The sequence below is a fragment of the Cololabis saira genome, chromosome 3, assembly GCF_033807715.1.
Source record: "Cololabis saira isolate AMF1-May2022 chromosome 3, fColSai1.1, whole genome shotgun sequence".
Classification (NCBI taxonomy): domain Eukaryota; kingdom Metazoa; phylum Chordata; class Actinopteri; order Beloniformes; family Belonidae; genus Cololabis; species Cololabis saira.
The window spans coordinates 44180103-44201742 of NC_084589.1; the positions used below are offsets into that span (position 1 = coordinate 44180103).

The window sequence follows — 21640 nt, forward strand, 5'->3', positions numbered from 1 at the left end:
AGTGGCTGCTGGTGATAAAAAATGTTGGGGGGGCGCACTGGCGAGTGAGGATTACAACACAACTATAAACTCTACTTGAACATAAATTGTTTTGTTATTTTATATTGCATATCATTACATATACTACATATACATATACTACATATTCATGTAGCATATTTTACATAAACATTTAAAATTTTTCAAGTAACAAAATAACATTTTAACCATTTTTCAGATTTTTTCAGTTATTATATAGAGATATTGACAGATATTGTCTGAAAAATGGTGCAAATATGTTATTTTTTATTTGAAAAATCTAAAATTTGTTTGGTTGATGAGAAAATATTTTCTTATTTTTGTGAGGGGGGATATATATTGTTTTGCGGCACTACCTTGTTCTCTATAGCTGGTATAACATGAATTACTCCTTTGTGGGATCAATAAAGTTCTTATCTTTGCCATCTCAGAAAATTAAATACATTATATTTGGTGCCTAACTGTTTCCCAAGTATATTAGTGCATGTGTGAATGAATAAATGAGACGTAAAACGTACATTTCTTTGTAGAAAGGCGCTTTATGAAAATAAGTCCATTTACTTGTATTAGTTTACAGAACAGTCTTGAACATCCAATATGGCGGCGACGTTGACGTATCAGCAGCTCCATGGAAGGAGGAGGAGACATGTCTATGCGGAAATCCCATGGATGTATTATAGAAACCAGAAATCCAGATTGTAACACCTGGCGGAAGAGCGAAAGTTTGGAGCGAACGGAACACGTGAGCAGTGATTCCTTTGAGGAAGACGGTTCTGTTGTTTCCTTTCTTTTTCCTCTTCAACAATGTCTAAGGTGAATCATCTGAGAGAGTTTATCGGTCAGCGACTAACAGCAGCTGCTGTAGAAATATTGTCAGTGTTTGAAAAAAGCATCTTGGAGTATGAAGAAGAGCTCGACCGTCAGCGCAGACTGTTGGACCTCGCCTGGAAACCTGAAATCAGACTCCACAGAGTCGGTACGTAACCCTGGAAAGTTGAATGAATGAACACATGAGTATGACTCCTACAAGATCCCTTTGTTTCCAGTTAAAAGCCGTGGTGATGAAGCAAACCAACTAAATGGGAAACTCCCCAGCTCAAGCAGCTGCTGATGTGGGATTCGGAAACATCCCGAACTAACTTGTTGTTCTGTTTACTTGGTGCTGCCTTTCATGCTCCATTCAGACTCTGGACCAGACTCATATTTCACACTTTATGAATGAATTAATTAATTATTTTTTATTTCGAACATGTATATAAAACATAAACAGTAACATCTTCATATTCACATATGTTGGAAAAAAGGAGTAGGAAGAAGTCTACACTTTTTCCTAGTTCCTACCCCTTTATAACTCTATGAATTTACATTATTGCTATTATTATATCTACACAATATCCATATAAATATAGTCTATAAAAATACTATGTAAAACATGCCTATTACCACATAATTATCCATATAAGTATATAGAAAATATAAATATTACATGAATATTATATCATATAGAAAATACAAATATTTTATAAATCTATATAAATATATACTATATAACTACATAAATATCCCTATAAATATATATATGCTACATACCTAATAAATATATAACATATGTTACATAATTATAACTATCCCTCTCAACATATAATATATACTACATAAATATCCACATAAATATCTAAACATATCTTAAGCAAGTATAATATACTATTTTTCCCTATTTTATTTGTTTCTCACACTCGTTACCCCATTTCCTCTTCCATATACCTGTTTATAAATATTTTTTTGTATCTCTTTTTAAACAGATTTATGTTAGTACCTTTTCATTTCCAGCTCCAAACTGTTCCACAGAGTCTCCACAGTTCCATATGCACATGCTGCACATTGTTGTTCCTACTTTATGTTTTCTAAAATTAGATGGTAGTAGATTATTCCTTGCTTTGAACATTATTTGCGCTGTTTTGTATTTAACCAGATCCATACATTTCTTAACCAGATCCATACATTTCTTTAGACTTAATCGTTTATTTAGTAAAAAAGATGCAGATCACAGTGGCTCCGTGTAAGATGTGAGATGACACTGGCAAAAAACCTGATCGTTGGAGGATGTTCATGTAGGAGTTCATATGCAGGACTTGTAGTTAGATTGTTATTTTTTTAGTTTACAAATTATATATCTTCAACAGAACATAGAAATCACATTTCATGCCAGGGGGGATAAGAGTTTACAAGAAAACATTAAAATGAGCACAGATATTAATAGTTTTGATCGCCTTTTGATTAAGAGAAAATTGAATGGAGTCGATGTTTGAGCTCATTGTAATAAGCAACAAAAGATGATTTTTTTATGTGTACATTTACATTTGTGAATGTGAAATTTTGCCAACAGTATGACGAGGTTAATAATGAATGTTTCATTGGGTTTTGCCTCAATCCTGTCAAAGTCATAGAGTCCAAACAGCACATCCCTCCAAAACAACTTAAATTCGTGTTGAATATTGTTCACAATAAAGTTACATATATCAATCCAGAGGTTTTGGACAATGGGGCAGAGTTAAAATAAATGAGTAATTGGTTCAATATTTACAGAACAGAAAGCACATTTCACATCAATGTCTATTTTAAACCTTTTAACAATATGATCATTAGAAGGATAAAATCTATGAATTATTTTAAACAATATTTCTCTAACTTTGTTGGTCAACAGGTATCGGTTGGGTAAGAGCCAGACCTTTTTCCAGCCAATATGATCCATGTACCTATTCCAGTGTGAGACCACATAAGGAACTGTGGTGACATCCTGTCTAAACAAGAATCTAATAAACTTATTGTTCTTACCACGGTTACAGGACAAACAGATTTGGCCAATTGGAGTATCAGTCAATGATAACAGGGATAATTGTTGGGTTTCCACTCTTGGTTGAGATCTAAAAAACATGCAAACACCAGAAGGGATTGCTCTAAATACTTTTGCAAAGTCGCCAGGTGACACAGGAATATTGTATTCTGCTAGAAACTCATTATAGGAGTAGAGAAGACCGTCCCTGTTAAACAACTGAGCTACATATACAATGTTGTTATTAAACCAGTACTCAATAAATAGGGATTTATGTTTAAACAATATGTCTTTGTTGTTCCATATGAGGTATTTGTGGGGTGAAAAGTTGTGTTTGAAAATAAGATACCAGGAAGGCCTGACGGTGAAAGGGAGACATTTTTATCAGGATTTTATCAATATTGTTGTTACAGGTTAAAAAAAAGTTTAATCCACCCAGTTTTGACAGAATATGGAAGGGTATGACATTCCAGATATAGTTAGGATTTTTGAAGAATTGTTTCAACCAATTTTATCTTAAATGTGTTATTTAGGGTGCAGAAATTTAGAAAATGTAGTCCACCATTTTCATAGTCATTCATTAGAACAGATTTTTTTCAGATGAAGAGTTCTATTTTTCCACAAGAAGTTGAGAATCAGCCTGTCAATCGGAGTAATACGTTTGTTGTCCACGAACAGAGACAGAGATGCATATGTTAACGTGATATTCCTTCCTCCTTGGTGAGTAGAACTCTACCTCTAAGAGAAAGATCCTGTAATAGCCACTGGTTTAACTTTTTTTGAGTTCTTTGGATAATAGGATTGAAATTCAGTGAAGTTTTTTTTGTTGGTCCTTAGTTATTGTAATACCCAAGTAAACAACTTAATTTTTGACTGGGACACTACAAATTGATGTTTTATCAGAATCCTTAATGGATATAATTTCGCATTTATTAAGATTCAGATTTAGGCCAGAGGCCTTGGAAAACTCATTTATGGTGTTTATTGCAATAGAAACTTGATTTTCATCCCAGAGAAAGAGTGTGGCGTCATCTGCTAGTAGATCAGACTTGTTCCCGGTACATGTTGGACTCCGGCAGGGCTGCCCTTTGTCACCGGTCCTGTTTATTTTTATGGACAGGATTTCTAAGCGCAGCCAGGGGCCGGAGGGGATCCGGTTTGGGAACCACAGGATTTCATCTCTGCTTTTTTTCGGATGATGTTGTGCTGTTGGCTTCATCGGACCGAGATCTTCAGCTTGTGTTGGGGCGGTTTGAGGCAGAGTGCGACGCAGCAGGGATGGGAATCAGCACCTCCAAAACCGAGGCGATGGTTCTCCACCGGGAGAGGGTGGTGTGCCTTCTCCGGGTGGGGGGAGAAGTCCTGCCTCAGATGGAGGAGTTCAAGTATCTCGGGGTCTTGTTCACGAGTGAGGGAACGATGGAGCGGGAGATTGACAGACGGATCGGTGCAGCGTCCGCAGTTATGCGGTCGATGTACCGGTCCGTCGTGGTGAAGAAGGAGCTGAGTCGAAAGGTGAAGCTCTCGATTTACTGGTCAATCTACGCACCTACCCTCACCTATGGTCATGAACTTTGGGTAGTGACCGAAAGGACAAGATCGCGGATAGAAGCGGCCGAGATGAGTTTCCTCCTCAGGGTGACTGGACTCCCTTAGAGATAGGGTGAGGAGTTCGGTCACCCGGGAGGAGCTCGGAGTCGAGCCGCTGCTCCTTCACATTGAGAGGAGTCAGCTGAGGTGGCTTGGACATCTGTACCGGATCTTCCTGGACGCGAGGGAGGTGTTCCAGGCATGTCCCTCTGTTCCCCTTCTGTTTTTTATTCCAGATAACGCCATGGCACTCTAACATTGTCAGTCGCTACTCTTGGACTATGCAGTACAGCGGAACAGTCTGGAGTAGAGCTAGTTGGATCAGCACTTGTTAGTGTCTTGCTCCATGTGATACGAGTTCTCTGGTGTGATGTCACCAGGTGTCAATGGAAATGAAGTCTCTCTTGTTTTGAGTAGAGATGCACCGATCAGGATTTTGAGGGCCGATCACCAATCTCGAAAACAGTATCTGCCGATCCCGATTTTGCCGATCACCCATCACAGCGAGAAATCCATAAATTTGTCAATATTGTTGTCTCATGTACATGACACTGACATTGTATTGTTAGGTATAAAAATTAGGAGAATTGATTGTTTTATTGCATGTGAGGCAATGAGCAATATTTCACCCTCTAGAGACTCTTAGAGACAACTTAGACTCTGCTTACAGAGAGTAAGTGTCGCTTACTAGCTTCAGCTTCCTGTGGTAATAATTCTGTACAACATGTGCAGCAACACAGACAACAGCAGACAAGTCACTCTTTAAAATAAAACTTGATAAACTCTCTATAAACTCTCTAACTTGATACAAGTTGTAAACTATAAACCTTAGTTTTCCTCTGGGAAGAGGAATTAAATCTTAAAATAAAAATTAATTATGAATTATCAAGCCTTGTGAAAGCTTTAGCCGTAGCATCCGCCGCGTGTGAGGAAACTCTTGTGAGTGAAACTCTTCACACTAGAACTCCACATGTCACTCGTGAAGCGACTGACACGGCTTTGGACTGTATATATTTTGCTATAACTCCGACAGGATTTCATCAGTGAAATATTTACGACGCGGCAGCGTGTACCGCGGATCCAAGCTGAAAACGACACGTTTAAACCCGACGTCTTCTACAACAGAAAGCGGCTGATAAGCAAAGCATATGAATTCATTACCTTACGATGTAGTTCTTTATTTTTCGTCCTGTCGTTTATAGGTCTCTGTTACGTTCAGTGGAGTTAGCGGCGTGGCTGCACCTCCTTTTCTTTCTCTGCCTTAGCTGCAGCCAATTTTGGAAACTCAAAATACTTCTTTGTGTGAAAAACTTTCAAATGTCTTATTAACTTCGTTGCATTGAAATTCATTAGTAACATTCCTCCTCGGGTTATCTCCTTTGCACACACTTTGCAAACTGCAAATTTGTTGTCCTTTTCGGACATTGTAAAACTGCTATACCGGCGAGGCCGACGCCCCCTTAGGACAGCTTGGTCTGAGATGCAGGAATGCCCGCGCGGGCGGTGTTTGTTGTTGTAAACGTCATCAGATCGGCCCGCTCTGAACTATTTTCCGATCTCCGATCAAAACCGATCCGGATCAGTGGCCGATCAATCGGTGCATCTCTAGTTTTGAGCAGGTGTCTGCGATTTCTCCTGTACATTTCTCCTCTTGTGGTTTTGATAATGTATGATCTGGGCTGAATGTGTTTCTCTGGAAAGAGCTGATATGAGACCACTCAGCAATGAGGTGAAGTTGCGAACATGGAAGATGATTGGGCACATACTGCGGCAGGACCACAACAACGACTGCAGGGAAGACCAAAGACCACCTGGAGACGTACCGTCGAGAAGGAGAAAAGGGAAGGAGGATGGAAATCCTGGCGGGAAGTGAGGACTGCAGCAGCCGACCGTCAGAAGTGGAGGAGCTCTGTTGAGGCCTTATGTGCCACAAGGCACGAAGGGTAGGTAGGAAGGGATAGGTAACAGGTAACAGGAATGTATTTCTCTACCACAGTGGCTGGTTCCCACTTGTTGCCTTGTCTAACCCGCACATTTTCACCAATTTGGAGGTCAGACAGTGTCTTGGTTCCTTGATCAAAGTATTGTTTCAGTCTTTGTTGTCTATGCACGAGGTGGCTCCTGGGATCTTTATAGAAAGCTGGCTGCAATAATGACTTTGTCACAGGTAACTTTGATTTGAGCCTTCTTCCCATGAGCATCTGAGCAGGTGAGATACCAACCCCACTCAGTGGTGTGTTCCGGTATTCAAGCAGTGCTATGTATGGGTCACCAGCACTGCCCTGTGCTTTTGTCAGCATGTTTTTTATTGTCTGAACTGCTCTCTCAACTTGGCCATTTGACTGTGGGAAAGTGGGACTTGAAGAGGTGTGTTTGAAACCCCACTCAGCACTGAAGTCCACCATCTCTTGGCTCACCAGCTGTCTGCCATTGTCGGAGAACAACTCATCTGGCACACCATGCCTTGCAAATATAAACTTCAGCCCAATGATGATGTGGGTGCTGTAGGTCGATACAGATTCGAACTTTGTTCGGTTTTGTTACAGTCACCATACTATTGACATAATCTGTAGGCTCTGTCTGCTTGGTTATCACCCCCAAGTTTTCCATTCTATTCAGCTCTGTTTTAATTTTATCTTTTACCGCGACAGGTACTTTCCTGTTTTTGCTTGGTGACTTTATTGACAGGAGTTTCAATCTCTTCATGTAGACTTTTTAGCTGACACCGACTCAACTCACTGTCTCTGCAAATGTCTATTGCTTTATTTGGCGTGAGGTCCGGGTCTCTCAGTAGTCGTCCTCTCACTTGGTCATCTGTGATTCCACACACGATTCTATCTCGTATCAGTGGGTCGGTGAGGTGCTCAAACTCGCAGTCTTTCACTTTCTTTTTTTAAATCAGTCACATATGCATCAACAGTCTCTGATATTCCTTGCAATCGAATAAAGAACAGGTGCCTCAAATATGTCATACATTTTTCCTTGGCTCACAATGTTGGCGGAAAAGTTCTTTCAGTGTATCATAGTCATCTACGTCTTCATCAAAGTCAAAAGTGTTATATACCTGAATTTCTTCGTCCCCGGCCACATGTAGGAACGTGGCTCTTTTCACTGCACCAGAATTTTCGTCGATTCCGCTGGCGAAAAGAAACAGTTCAAATCTCTGGATCCAGACTCTCCAACTTTCCGCTAGATTTCCTTCTACACTTAATGAGGTCGGAGGTTTCATCTGCTCCATTTTGTCTTCCTATTTTTGTTTTACTTCAAGTTTTTACTCTGACACCATGTTATATATGACTTGGAAGAAGCCATTTCTAGAACAACAACTTTATTCTTCAACTGTCTCGATACCAACGGAGTAACACAAGAGTAGAGTCACAGTGCCGCCTAATGGTCACACAGAGTAATGCACTTTTTTCAAATATACTACATAGATCAAGAGGAAGACCGAAAGTTAAGGACAAACTGTAAACCTCACAAATACAGCCAAACGATCAACACTGGGAAGCACTTTTGACTTGTTAAAATCCTATCTTTTGTCCCTTTTTGTAATTCCAGAACTCCCACAAGAAAATGTTTGTAAGGTGGAGGAGGACGGGGTTTTCAGTGACCAGCACCTCGATAACCTAGAGAGGATCTGCAGCCCGAACCAGGAGGAACCAGGGCATCCACAGACTACAGAACTGGAGGAAGACTCCAGCGGTCAGGAGATGAAGCAGGAGGACGTAGAGGTGGATGTCTCATTGGTCAATGTCGCTGATGTGAAAGTTGAAAATGGTGAACCAGGACCAAACTGTGGCCAGCTGCTGTTGCACACTTCTCCTGAAGCGCAAAACAAAGATGAGGAAGAGACTGAAAGTTTACACTCAGACTCCAGTAAAACTGCAGATCCGGAGCCAATGAGACGACATGGTGACCACGAAGATGCTGCTGTCCCATCAGACAGCAACGAGTTCATTGAAAGTAATATTTTAATGGATCACATGAAGATCAACACTGGCGAAAGGCCGTACCTGTACAACACCTGCAACAAAACCTTTACTACATTATCAAAACTAAAACGGCACATAACCACGCACACGGGCGAGAAGCCCTACATCTGCAAAACATGTGGAAAAAGTTACACAGAACGTTCCAACCTGGTGATTCACTCGAGGACCCACACTGGCGAAAGGCCGTACCTGTGCAACACCTGCAACAAAACCTTTACTAGATCATCACATCTTAAACGCCACATAACCGTGCACACGGGCGAAAAGCCCTACATCTGTAAAACATGTGGAAAAAGTTACAGGCTACGTTCCCTCCTGGTGGATCACTCGAGGACCCACACCGGTGAAAGGCCATACCTGTGCAACACCTGTGGAAAAACCTTTACTCAATCATCAAATCTTAAACGCCACATAACCACGCACACGGGCAAGAAGCCCTACATCTGCAAAACATGTGGAAAAAGTTACACAGAACGTTCCACCCTGGTGATTCACTCGAGGACCCACACCGGCGAAAGGCCGTACCTGTGCAACACCTGCGGAAAAACCTTTACAGAATCGTCAGCTCTTAAACGGCACATAACCACGCACACGGGCGAGAAGCGATATTTGTGCAAGACGTGCAACAAAGGTTTTAGCCGCAGAAGTATATTGCTGAATCACATGAAAAATCACCCGGAGGAGAAGTCTGGTGACTTGTGACAAATGAAGCTCATGTTGTCGTCCTCCGGGGGCAGCTGTCCACTCCTGTCTGACCCACAGAAGAAGAACCCGCAGAAGTCCAACCACCACCTCCTGTGGCTGATGAGCCTTATCCCCTCCCCACAAGGGTTGCAGGTTCAACCCGGATTTATGCTTCTCCGTCAACTTGACGCAGAGGGAACGATGTGGTTGTGTACTTTTTTTTTTAAGTTCTGCATTGAGTTTGTTTGAATCCCTTTTCCTTCTTAAAATCATATTACTTGTTGCTGTTGGTAACTTGCCGTCTCCACGGTGCAAATAAAGAGCTGTTAGTATGTGCTCAAGTTTCTTTAAACGTGACAGTTTATTTCGTTCATCTACAACACCTCTCTCACACATCCTTTTTCCTGTCTGTTTATTCTTCACTCACATTCTCTTTGTAAAGTTAATCTGCAGCTCCATGTTGTTAAACTCTCCATCTACTCCGTTCAAAGGTTAGTCCAAGTGTGATATATTTACGTGTTCAGTTTTTACAACGTTCCTCTAAAAAACATGAAGAAACTTCAGAAAAACAAGGATAAAAGAAGAAACGCAACCATCAACACGTCAGGAACCGAACAGCCAACCATCTGTCACCATTTTATAAACTTTGATGTCTGCAGCATTAAACAAAAAATCTTGAAGATTTCAGAAGTCAGTGCAGTCAGATACGGTTTGCTTTTATTTCCCCTTTAAAATGTTTTTATTAATTTAGAAAACAAGAACATTTGGTTTTCAAATGAATGAGGAAATGAGTGTGATGTGGGAAACACATCACGATACTTGATTCACGATACAATACGATATTGCGGTATCCAAATTTTATGATATATTGTGATGTTATACATAGTTCGATGAAAACTGTAAAAGACTTTATGTATTTTAAAATCTGAGCTGCACGTACATCAGATTACCGTGATAATTCATTTGACAAACTAAGTCAAAACAATGTAATTCAAATGATCCATGCTGTGTTATTGTAACTATACAGGACTGTCTCAGAAAATTAGAATATTGTGATAAAGTTCTTTATTTTCTGTAATGCAATTTTTAAAAAAAATAAAAAATGTCATACATTCTGGATTCATTACAAATCAACTGAAATATTGCAAGCCTTTTATTATTTTAATATTGCTGATTATGGCTTTCAGTTTAAGATTAAGATTCCCAGAATATTCTAATTTTTTGAGATAGGATATTTGAGTTTTCTTAATATGTAAGCCATGATCATCAATATTAAAATAATAAAAGGCTTGCAATATTTCAGTTGATTTGTATTGAATCCAGAATGTATGACGTTTTTGTTTTTGTAATTGCATTACTCGAAATCACAATATTCTAATTTTCAGAGACAGTCCTGTACAAGCTAAAGTTACAACATATTTGTGTACGTTTTTCATATTATTTACATAATATGAAATTAACTATTATTGAATCACATGTATAAAATCAAGTTGTACTAGATTTACAACTCGTCTGACACATGATTTCTTCTAAAGCTGATGTTGAGATCCGTGTTGAAGCTGCAGATCTGCAGGTTGGAGAGCAGGAAGAAGAGGGAGGATCATCGGGATCAGATTCCATGAAGAGGACAGACTTTGGATTTAACCTTTTTATATCAGACATCCGTTTAGGAGTAAACGTCTTTTTACCTCAACTCATATTTAGTCAGAAATAATCATGAAAATGTAATTAAGTTTCATTTTAGATGGATGAATTATTTTATTGTTAATTCTGGAATATTACACTCTCCATATGTAGAAAGAGCAGCAGTGCCCCCTGGTGGTGAGTTATAAAAGCTCAACATAAACCCAAGAATTAACAATATATCGTAATAATAATAATCATAAAAACACAAATAAAAAAAGACTTTAGTGCATCAACAAGAGGAAAGTTGTCAGTTATTCAGATTATTGGTACAGCGTGATCAGTACAACCAGTATTTAGCTCAGAAAACAATGTGGAAAGAGAAATGTCATCAAATGAAGTTGAAAAGAGGAGATGCACTTTTGTCCTTTATCCTCAACTTCCTCAATCACGTCATTTTGATCCAGTTTGTTATTTCACTGGTCTTGGCTTCATCAAATGACACATCCAGGGACAGAAGCCGTGCATAGGTGTTCATCCTGTCCAGGTGTTGGAAGGTGAAGTGAAGCCGAAGCCATCGCTTCATCCACTGATCTGTTGGCACGGTAGGAAAACTGATAGGAATCCACTGTGTCAGGAACCATGGAGTTGATGTGGGTTAAAAAAAGATGATCTGCTCTGTTGGTCTCTGGAGAAGGTTTACTGAAAATGTCTCTCCATGAATAAGGACTAAAAATAACGTAAAAGTTCAAGACAGACTAATTATCCACAATATTTAACCAATAACGATGAAGTCATTAATGATATGAATGAGGTGGTTAATAATTTTAACAGGTATTTTGTGAGTGTTGGACCAAAGCTGGCAGAAAAATGTGTGATCCTGGATCAGCTGATGGATGGAAGGAAACATTAATAAGTAGAAATCCAGATTCAATGTTTCTCACAGCTGTGGAGGAGAGAGAAATCATAGATATTGTAAGTAAATGTAAAAACAAGGTGTCAACTGACTGTGGTGATATGACAATAGTCAAAAAGGTTATTGATGGATTGTTAACTGACATACAGCTGTAATCAGTCGCTCAGAACTGGGACATTTCCAAAAAAAAAAAAAAATGAAAACTGCAAAAGTCATCCCACTGTACAGAACTGGAGACAGACACCAATTCACTAATTACAGGCCTGATTCTTTACTCCCAACATTTTCTAAGATCTTAGAAAAAGTATTTATTTAAAGATTGGACAAATTAATGCCAATCAAAAGGCCACGCCCCTAATTACGCATTAAACTTCTTGCTTTATATAATTCCAACCTGCCACAATACGAGGAAAAAGAGGCTTCAAACCCCTGCAGAAAACCTGTGGGTGATTCATGCATGAATGAACCGTCATTCTGAGTTTGGGGGTTAGTTTGGGATCTTTATTCCCTCTAGTGGTTAAATGTTGGAAACTGCAGCTTTAAATGAGTCTTGTATATCTATATATTTCACACCAAAATCAGTTTGATAGTTTGATAGTTTGATATTTAAATGTTTTAACGTCTCAAAGACTTACCATGTGTATTATTTTGAAGCCCATTGCAATAAAAGTTTCTTAACAACATAAATGTTTTATAACAAATAAAGAACACATGAATTAAAATATATTTTTATTTTATATATTGATATTAACAATCAGAAGCTTATCATATAAATTGTGTCAGCTCTCATTGTGTCAGAAAAAATAAAACTCTTTCTAAACCTTCTTGCTTGTGTTGTTTTCTCAGATGTAAATCACTTTGGATAAAAGCGTCTGCTAAATGACAGAAGTCGTAGTAAACCAGTGATGGAAAGAATGTTGTATGCATTTTGTTCTAATTACTTTTGTTGGTAAATGAAATACTTACTGTAACTGCGAGAAGGAACTATGTCATTTGTTCAGACTCCACTGCAGCCCTTCAGAGTTTGACTTCAAATAAAACAATAAGAGAAGATCTAGTGTTGGAAATATTAATGGTGTTGTGGAGGTTATGCAGAACTGGAATTACTGTGCAGTTTTGTTGGGTTCCTGCCCACATGGGTGTTGATGGCAATGAGAAAGCAGACAATATTGCTAAAAGAGCATTGAAATTGAGTAGTGAGGTAATTATGGAAATTCCTTTTGGTAAAGGTGAAGCAAAATCATGAATTAGAAAGGCAGTGAGGGATTCATGGCAGAAGGTGTGGGACAACGGTGTAAAAGGGAGACATTTTTATAACATACAGAAGTCAATTAACGTGAAGGTTTTCAAAGGAAAGTGTAGGAGAGAGGAAGTCATCATTTCTAGATTAAGATTAGGTCATACTAGTTTAAAATCAACTCTGTATTTAATGTCAAAGTCCGTGTCTGATAAATGTGATGAGTGTGATGTCACAGAGAATGTAGAGCATGTGATTCTTAAATGTGGCAAGTATGAGGTAGAAAGGAACGCTTTAAGAGACAGGATGTACGAGCTGGGACGGGAATGGAGTTTAGTAGGTTATTAGGGAGGAGTGAGGTGATGAGGGATTGTTATAAGGAAATCCTTGTCTTTCTTAAAGATGCAGGGATAGATAATACGATTTAAATGTGGTTATCTTATTTTATTTAGGTATTTCCTCTTTCCCCCCTTTAAGTTAGACTGTAACCTGGTGTAATAATGATCCTGATGTTACACACTCCGGTACAGCAGGTGGCGGTAGAACCTAATAACGTTGGTTGTGATCCGCCATTAAACCCAGAGAAGAAGAAGGAGAGGACGGTTCTGTTGTTTCCTTTCTTTTTCCTCTTCAACAATGTCTAAGGTGAATCATCTGAGAGAGTTTATCGGTCAGCGACTAACAGCAGCTGCTGTAGAAATATTGTCAGTGTTTGAAAAAAGCATCTTGGAGTATGAAGAAGAGCTCGACCGTCAGCGCAGACTGTTGGACCTCGCCTGGAAACCTGAAATCAGACTCCACAGAGTCGGTACGTAACCCTGGAAAGTTGAATGAATGAACACATGAGTATGACTCCTACAAGATCCCTTTGTTTCCAGTTAAAAGCCGTGGTGATGAAGCAAACCAACTAAATGGGAAACTCCCCAGCTCAAGCAGCTGCTGATGTGGGATTCGGAAACATCCCGAACTAACTTGTTGTTCTGTTTACTTGGTGCTGCCTTTCATGCTCCATTCAGACTCTGGACCAGACTCATATTTCACACTTTACACTTAATCCTTTATTCTGTAGAAAAGATGCAGATCACAGTGGCTCCGTGTAGATTTTTTTAGAGCAAATTCATAGTGTAATAATTTTTGAAGAAGAATATAAAAAAAAAAAAAGCTTTGGATAAATCAAGAAAGATTCCCAAAGTGTATTCATTATTATTGATTGCAGTGTGAATTTTATCAACTAATTGAATTATAGCCATTTCTGTAGAATGATTTTTCCTAAATCCATATTGGTGTTTTTACAGTATATTACAGTCCTGCTAATGTTTCATCCAGGGCCGGTCCAAGCCTCCATGGGGCCCTAAGCAAAATGTGATTTTGGGGCCCTCTATTACTGCCAATAATACTGATTATTGATCATTCACACACCCACTATAAACGTATTTCATGTTCTTCCCTGTCATTACAAATACACTTGTAAAACTAGATGGAAGAACTTTTTGTTGTAGTTAGATTGTAATCCACAGGGATTAAGACCATGGATACAGACAACAGATTAACAAACTTGCAGAAAAATCTTTCAATTAATATTTTTCAAAGTCAGCAACTGCCCCTACTGGCCACACAGAGAAGCAACAGATCAAAGGTCAAAGGTCAGAGTTGCAGCAGAGTTGTTTCCATCATCCTATCATCAGCCTGGCAGGTTTTTACCATCTATGGTTTTTAATCTAAAATGGAGCAAATTCAGCTACAAGAGCGGCCTGGGGTTAATTTACACTTAATATTTAAAGTGATAAAGTACTAAGTGTGATACTGAGTGTCATCTACAGTGTAGCCTACTAAAAGAAACAAAATAATCAAATAGATCATTTATAAACCATTTACTGTAAACATGTTATCTACTTTTTTTTTGGTTTTAAATAAACTGTAGTAGCAAACAGTAGTCCACTCTAGTCTGTTAACATAATATTGTTTATGTAATAATATTAATTAATTATTGTGTTTTTGTACAATAACATACCAGTGATAATGTATGAATCATCACTCACACGTAAAAAAATAATTTTAGTTTTTATTTGATGTTTTTGTAACTCTCGGGGGGCCCTAAGCAGCTGCTTAGTTCGCTTATGCCTTGGGCCGGCTCTAGTTTCATCATTCTGTTATAGACCCATTTCTCCAGGATCTTTGAAAAACATGTGAGAACAGAAATGGGCCGGTAGTTTCTAAATACACTATGGTCTCCAGATTTGTAAACAGGGACTACTTTGGTAATTTTGAGGTCATTGGGTATTATTCCAGTTTCTAGAGATTTGGTGAAAATATGGCGCCTAGTGGTCACACAGAGTAATGCACTTGTTTTCAAATATACTACATAGATGAAGGGGAAGACCGAAGGTTCAGGACAAACTTTAAACCTCACAAATACAACCAAACAATCAACACTGGGAAGCACTTTTGACTTGTTAAAATCCTATCTTTTTGTCCCTTTTTGTAATTCCAGAACTCCCACAAGAAAATGTTTGTAAGGTGGAGGAGGACGGGGTTTTCAGTGACCAGCACCTGGATAACCTGGAGAGGAGCTGCAGCCCGGACCAGGAGGAACCAGGGCATCCACAGACTACAGAACTGGAGGAAGACTCCAGCGGTCAGGAGATGAAGCACGAGGACGTAGAGGTGGATGTCTCATTGGTCAATGTCGCTGATGTGAAAGTTGAAAATGGTGAACCAGGACCAAACTGTGTCCAGCTGCTGTTGCACACTTCTCCTGAAGCTCAAAACAAAGATGAGGAAGGGACTGAAAGTTTACGCTCAGACTCCAGTAAAACTGCAGATCCGGAGCCAATGAGACGACACGGTGACCACGAAGATGCTGCTGTCCCGTCAGACAGCAACTGTAAATCAAAGCTGACCAGGACCCACACGGGGAAGAAGGTATTTTCTTGCAGCACTTGCAGGAAAGAGTTCAGTAAAAGTAGTAATTTAATGGATCACATGAAGATCCACACTGGTGAAAGGCCGTACCTGTGCAACACCTGCGGAAAAACCTTTCCTGAATCATCAGATCTTAAACGGCACATAACCACGCACAAGGATATTATTTTGGGAAGATTCTTGGTTTCAAAGATTGTAATCATTTTCCTTGTTGACTAATTAAGAAACATTTTGAGTGGATTTCTTTCCCTCAAAGCACTCAGAAACACAGCCATGAAACCTTTTGCATAATGAAACAGGGAACAACCTGCCATCAAGACATTTATGAAAATATCTATATTTTTCCGTTTTGCAGGTTTCTACTGAGGAAATGCCTCCAGAAGATTCTGGTGTTACAAAGTCTTCCTCCACAATTGAAGATTTGGAACAGGTATATATTGATACTTTTAATAAACATTGTACATTATCTGACTATGAAATACTATTTTCTGAATGAATAGCAGCGGGGTGCAAAAAAGATTACTGTAGGTTTTAATCTTAACCCGCACACTGTGCTCGTAAATTATTTCTTCCAGTTTGCACATTTCCATTTTTAGGGGCAAGTGAAATACTCGCTCTGTAGAGCCCTGCAGTAACGTCACATTGGACTACCAAAACAGCCAAATCACTGACCAAGTGCAACACTATTAAAATATGCTCCGTTATCTCCATAGTAAAGCGATACCAGAATAATATGGAACATATATAATATATATATATATATATATATATATATATATATATATATATATAATGGGTCAAAGACGAGACGTGTAAATTTGGTGTCCGAGGGCCATTCATTTAATATAAAAAGATAAATAAATATATATATGTATAATATTAAATCACTCAACTCTTATCCTTCTTTTGACCCAGAAATATGTGTGTTGCTAACTATTAAATTAAGGAAGTTATTGAGCTCTAAAGTCTCTAAATGTCCTTCAGTGTAACTGTCCGGGTTTAAATTCTAATGACAAAAGTGTTTTTAAAATGTAGAAATTCATCCTAAAAATATAAATGAACACTCATGGCATAATTGTGTTAGTGTTTGCAACAATATATAGAATAATGGCCATCATACTGTATCTAAAAAATATTTAAAAACTTGAATAACTTTTGTCCGCACTTTTGCCTTTCATCAATGTCATTCAGTATAACAATGGTAAAAAGGCATTTTAAAGGTATTGTGACATGAAAAACAAATTTTTCTTGATTTTTTGTGTTTTGTTGGGTGTCTTGACATCAATTACACCCAAAAAACAACGAACTTTTAACATTCAGTGTATTGTGTGCTTTCTGGGATTTTCCGCATAACTATGCAAAAACGGCGCATCTGGTTTGGTGGCGGGCCGTGACGTCAGGGCCCGCTAAATCACCGCCCCCTCCACCCAGCTCCCTGCCTCCTCTCCTCTCCAGCGCACCATAAAGGCTGATTTATGGTTCCGCGTTACACCGACACAGAGCCTACGGCGTAGGGTTACGCGGCGACGCGCACCGTACGCTGAACCCACGGCGTAGGCTCTGCGTCGATTTAACGCGGAACCATAAATCAGGCTTAACACGGAGCTGTTTAGAGCCTCTTCTGTTCTCATCACCGGAGGACAACTGCTAAAAAGACCCGCGGCCACTGACTGGACTTAAGATAAGGGGACACTGCTGCTTGCATGCCTTTATTTTTATGATTGTTTGCGGTGGACTGCTTCGCCGTGCTGCTTTTCCGTGCATGCTTCGCCTGTCGCTCCCGGCTTAACTCTCCGACGCCGCTGTGAGCGTATGGCTTGCGGGGAGCTACGGTCCTCTGGTCACGGACTTCATCCCCGGGCTGTAGTGTGTGTGGGTGTTTGTGGTTCGGTGTGCGCGCGTGTGTGTGGAGACGGCAGAAGCGTGTAGCAGTTGGGTTGGAGGAGGTTTGGAGGAGGAGCGGGGCAATGATTGACAGGAAAGGGGGAAAAGGACGCGTTTTTCACGGGGCGCAAAAAAACACCGTCATAAAAAGCCAGGAATGGAGTACTGGAGTGAAGTTTTTCTTGTTACACCCTTTTAGACACATTTGAAGGATATTGGCCAAGACTTTTAATAGTGTTAAAAGCATGTTAAAAATGATGTCACAATACCTTTAAGGCATATCACATGATGGTAATCATGTGACAGTGTGTGACATCACAAAGAATGTTATACCACAATGTCACCCGTTATGCTGAATGACAGTAGCTTTATTATCCCATGTTTTCACAACATATTATCATGCAATTCATATTTTATTGTTGTATTGATACTGAATAGTATTGTTTTAAACTATTTTTATGGCATTTTAAGGTATTTCAAGACATTATCTTTATACTGTAGATGCCATTGTCTAATAAGGAGAGGGCTGCACGGCACAGACAAAAGATCAATGCAGATCCAGTTGCTAGGGAGGAAAGACTAGCCAGAAGAAGAGCGAGGTATTGTTTTCATGGTTTTATGGTGTCAGCAACAGAATAGGATATACAGTACTGGGATATAAAGCTGGGTGGATAACACTTATTAACTGATTACACACACACACACACACACACACACACACACACACACACACACACAATGCTTTGGGTTAGGTTAATTATGAATTATAGATTGCATTTGTGTACTTGCATTGGATAGAAATTTACCAGTACCATTTTACGTTAATTACAACGTTAACTATCGTGCAATAATTGTGTAATAATGCAACTTAATGCAACATAAAGTGTTGCCATAGACCAAATCCTAGTAAAGTGATTATTATTGACATTAGCAATGAAATAGTAACAAAAAATGTTTAAGAGAGAATGGAAGAGGGAGTTAATTTAACTTTTAAACTTTTTATCATTTAATAACCTACTATTAATAGACTACTAATAACATTGAATGGATGTGAATGCTTTTCTGTGCCAGTCATAACTATTAAATGCTTGTTTTTTAGCTATCAGAGAAGAAAGAGGGGGAAGGATGGCAATCCTGATCATCCACCGATCTATATAATGACGCAATCAGATGCTGAAAAAAAGAGGGGAAAATGGAGATTAAATCAGAGGCGGCGCCGTGAAAAAATCAAACAAGTGAATGTGGTGATGAACTTAACTCCGGAATCCATTGAAGGAAACTCTTTTGAGCAGCCCCCTGAACAACTTGTACAAGTACAACATGAACCTGCACCTCCAGAGCTGGAACAACCATCGGAGTCTTTGATTCCAGAAGTAGAGCAATCCCTTGAGCCTCAATCTCAAACACTGGAGCAACCACTTTCTTCCTCCACTCCAGAAAAAGTGAAAAAGGTATCAAAACGTTGCAAGCGGCTGCAAAAAGAAAAAGAAAAACTAAAGAAGAAAATTCTCCAACTGGAAATGAAACTAAAACAGTCAGAACAAAAAAGCGACAAATTAAGAAAGGGCATGCAAAGGTCAAATAAATTAAAACACAAACTAAGTGAAAAATACAGGCCACGAGGGCTAAAGAAAATATCTTGAGTGAGGAAAACACAGGTCATTGCATTTCTCAGTAGAGATGAAAATAGTCGCCTTCTCTCAGGGAAGAAAGACACAGTCACACACAAGAAGAAGAAGGTTCAGAGACGCATACTCATGAAATCTATGAAAGAACTCCATGCAGAGTACAATTCAGAGGGGGATGGGACACTGTCGCTGTCATACAGACAGTTTTTACGACTGCGGCCATTTTACATTACAGAGCCAAAGGCACATGACCGCAACACCTGTGCGTGTCTCGATCACGAGAATGTGAAACTTCTAGTTGACAGGTTGAGCCAGAGCGGGTTGCTGTGCATTTATGTTTGTACATAAATGCACAGCTTTACAAAACTATGGTTACAGATACAAAACCCTGTTTTCAAGCACTCCTTTCTGAATGATACAATATTCCATAAAAAAGGTGCAACCAAATCATGTGCTGGTGCAACCAACTTTCTCAGTTGTCGCACCAGTGGACAAGTTAGTCTGGAGCCTGTGCAAGACATCTTTGACCTTCTAAAGCTGTATTTGCACATTTATTTTTATCCTGTCACTTAACTTAAACTTAAACAAATGAACACAGGCAGACCACGGTGTTAATTTTGAACACATCTGCTCTTGTTCTCTATCTTAGATGGACACGGAGAATCAGTTCTGCAGTCCAACTGAAATGGAGACAGTTGTCAACAGTGAGAGGGTAAGTTGAATGTAATGTAGACATTTGATGGAAATTCGTTTGTTTTTTTAATACTTTTAAGATAAATACATATGATTCTGAAATGTCTTGCTGCTCAAACTGTCTGGTAACAATAAATGTTACAATAAAAACATTCCAACAGTGTCAGAAACATAGCCTGGTGTGTGCAACTGTCTCCCCCTTGGACAAGTGTCTCCAGTGTGTGGGACCTGTGTCCTCCCTCAAGTGGCTTGGCTATAAATGCAGAGGTGAGATATTAAATGAATTGGCACTGTCTGGTGAAAGGTAGTAGGTGTATGTGCTGTGTTCTGTGGTACGATTAACCCCTCTATTAACACCTATGGAAAATGATCCTGGTACAGCATAGGCTACTGTACCTACTATTGTTTCAGTTTAACTATGGTGTCATTGTGAAATTGAAGACAGCTACCTTACTTTATTAGAGTGAGATTGATTGCAGTGTGTGTCATATATGTCATCTAATTCAGATTACATAAAGATGTTTCATTCTGCCTTATTGGCACTGACCAGTTCTGCGAGGGTCGTACTGTAGGTTTTCCTCAATCCACCTTGTTCTCCACTTGGATGTGCGAAAATTTACATCAATAAGTGTCAGTGAGTCGGTGAGGTGCTCAAACTCGTAGTCTTTCACTTTGTTTTTTAAATCAGTCACATATGCATCAAAAGTCTCTGATATTCCTTTCACTTGAATAAAGAACAGGTGCCTCAAATACGTCACACTGGCACACCTTGGCTCACAATGTTGGCGGAAAAGTTCTTTCAAGTGGCTCTTTTCACTGAATCAGACTTTTCGTCGATTCCGCTGGCGACAAGAAACCGTTCAAATCTTTGGATCCAGACTCTCCAATTTTCTGCTAGATTTCCTACAGTCACAGTGCCACCTAATGGTCACACAGAGTAATGCACTTGTTTTCAAATATTCATGGGTTTCAGTCACGTGACATTTTTTGTTGTCAGCGCCATCTTGAGGACCGACCGAGGGCCTTCACGTCGCGCAGCCAATATGACGTCTCACCTAATAACTCACTTAACTCCCGAAGAACAGCAACAATATCTACAGAAAATTGACACTTTAGGTTTCGATCCGTATATAATAGCTAATCAATTACTGACTCCACTCCAGTCTGCCAAAAACCTGCCAGATTTGTCGTTTGCGGACATATATATCTACCTGGTCCACAATCCTTCTCCATACACCGGCGAAGCTCTGAAAGCTTTTAAAAGTACCCAAGCTTACCGCTACTTCACATCAGGATGGGTTAAAGATGCCAAACTTCATCATGTGGAGGCCAAAAAAATGTTCGTGGTAACAGGAAAGGTAAGTGACAGTCTAATATATTAATATATTAGAATTATATCTAATATATACGGTGAAACTAATATATTACATAGTCTCATTACATGCAAAGCAAGATATATTAAGCCTTTATCTGTTATCATTTTGATGATTGAATTGTTTAATGATTTTATAAAATATTCAAATTTTTTGAGATTTTTTATTTGGGTTTTTCATAAACTGTGAGCCATAATCATCAAAAATAGAATAAATAAAGGCTTGGAATATATCACTTTGCATGTAG

The 21640-nt window shown here is 39.1% G+C and overlaps 1 protein-coding gene across 1 annotated transcript in view; it reads right to left on the reverse strand.

The window, feature by feature from the left end:
• The window catches only part of LOC133440368 (zinc finger protein 37-like), an 801383-nt gene that overhangs the window by 279070 nt on the left and 500673 nt on the right, over nt 1-21640 (reverse strand). The gene's annotated exons all lie outside the window — the stretch shown is intronic.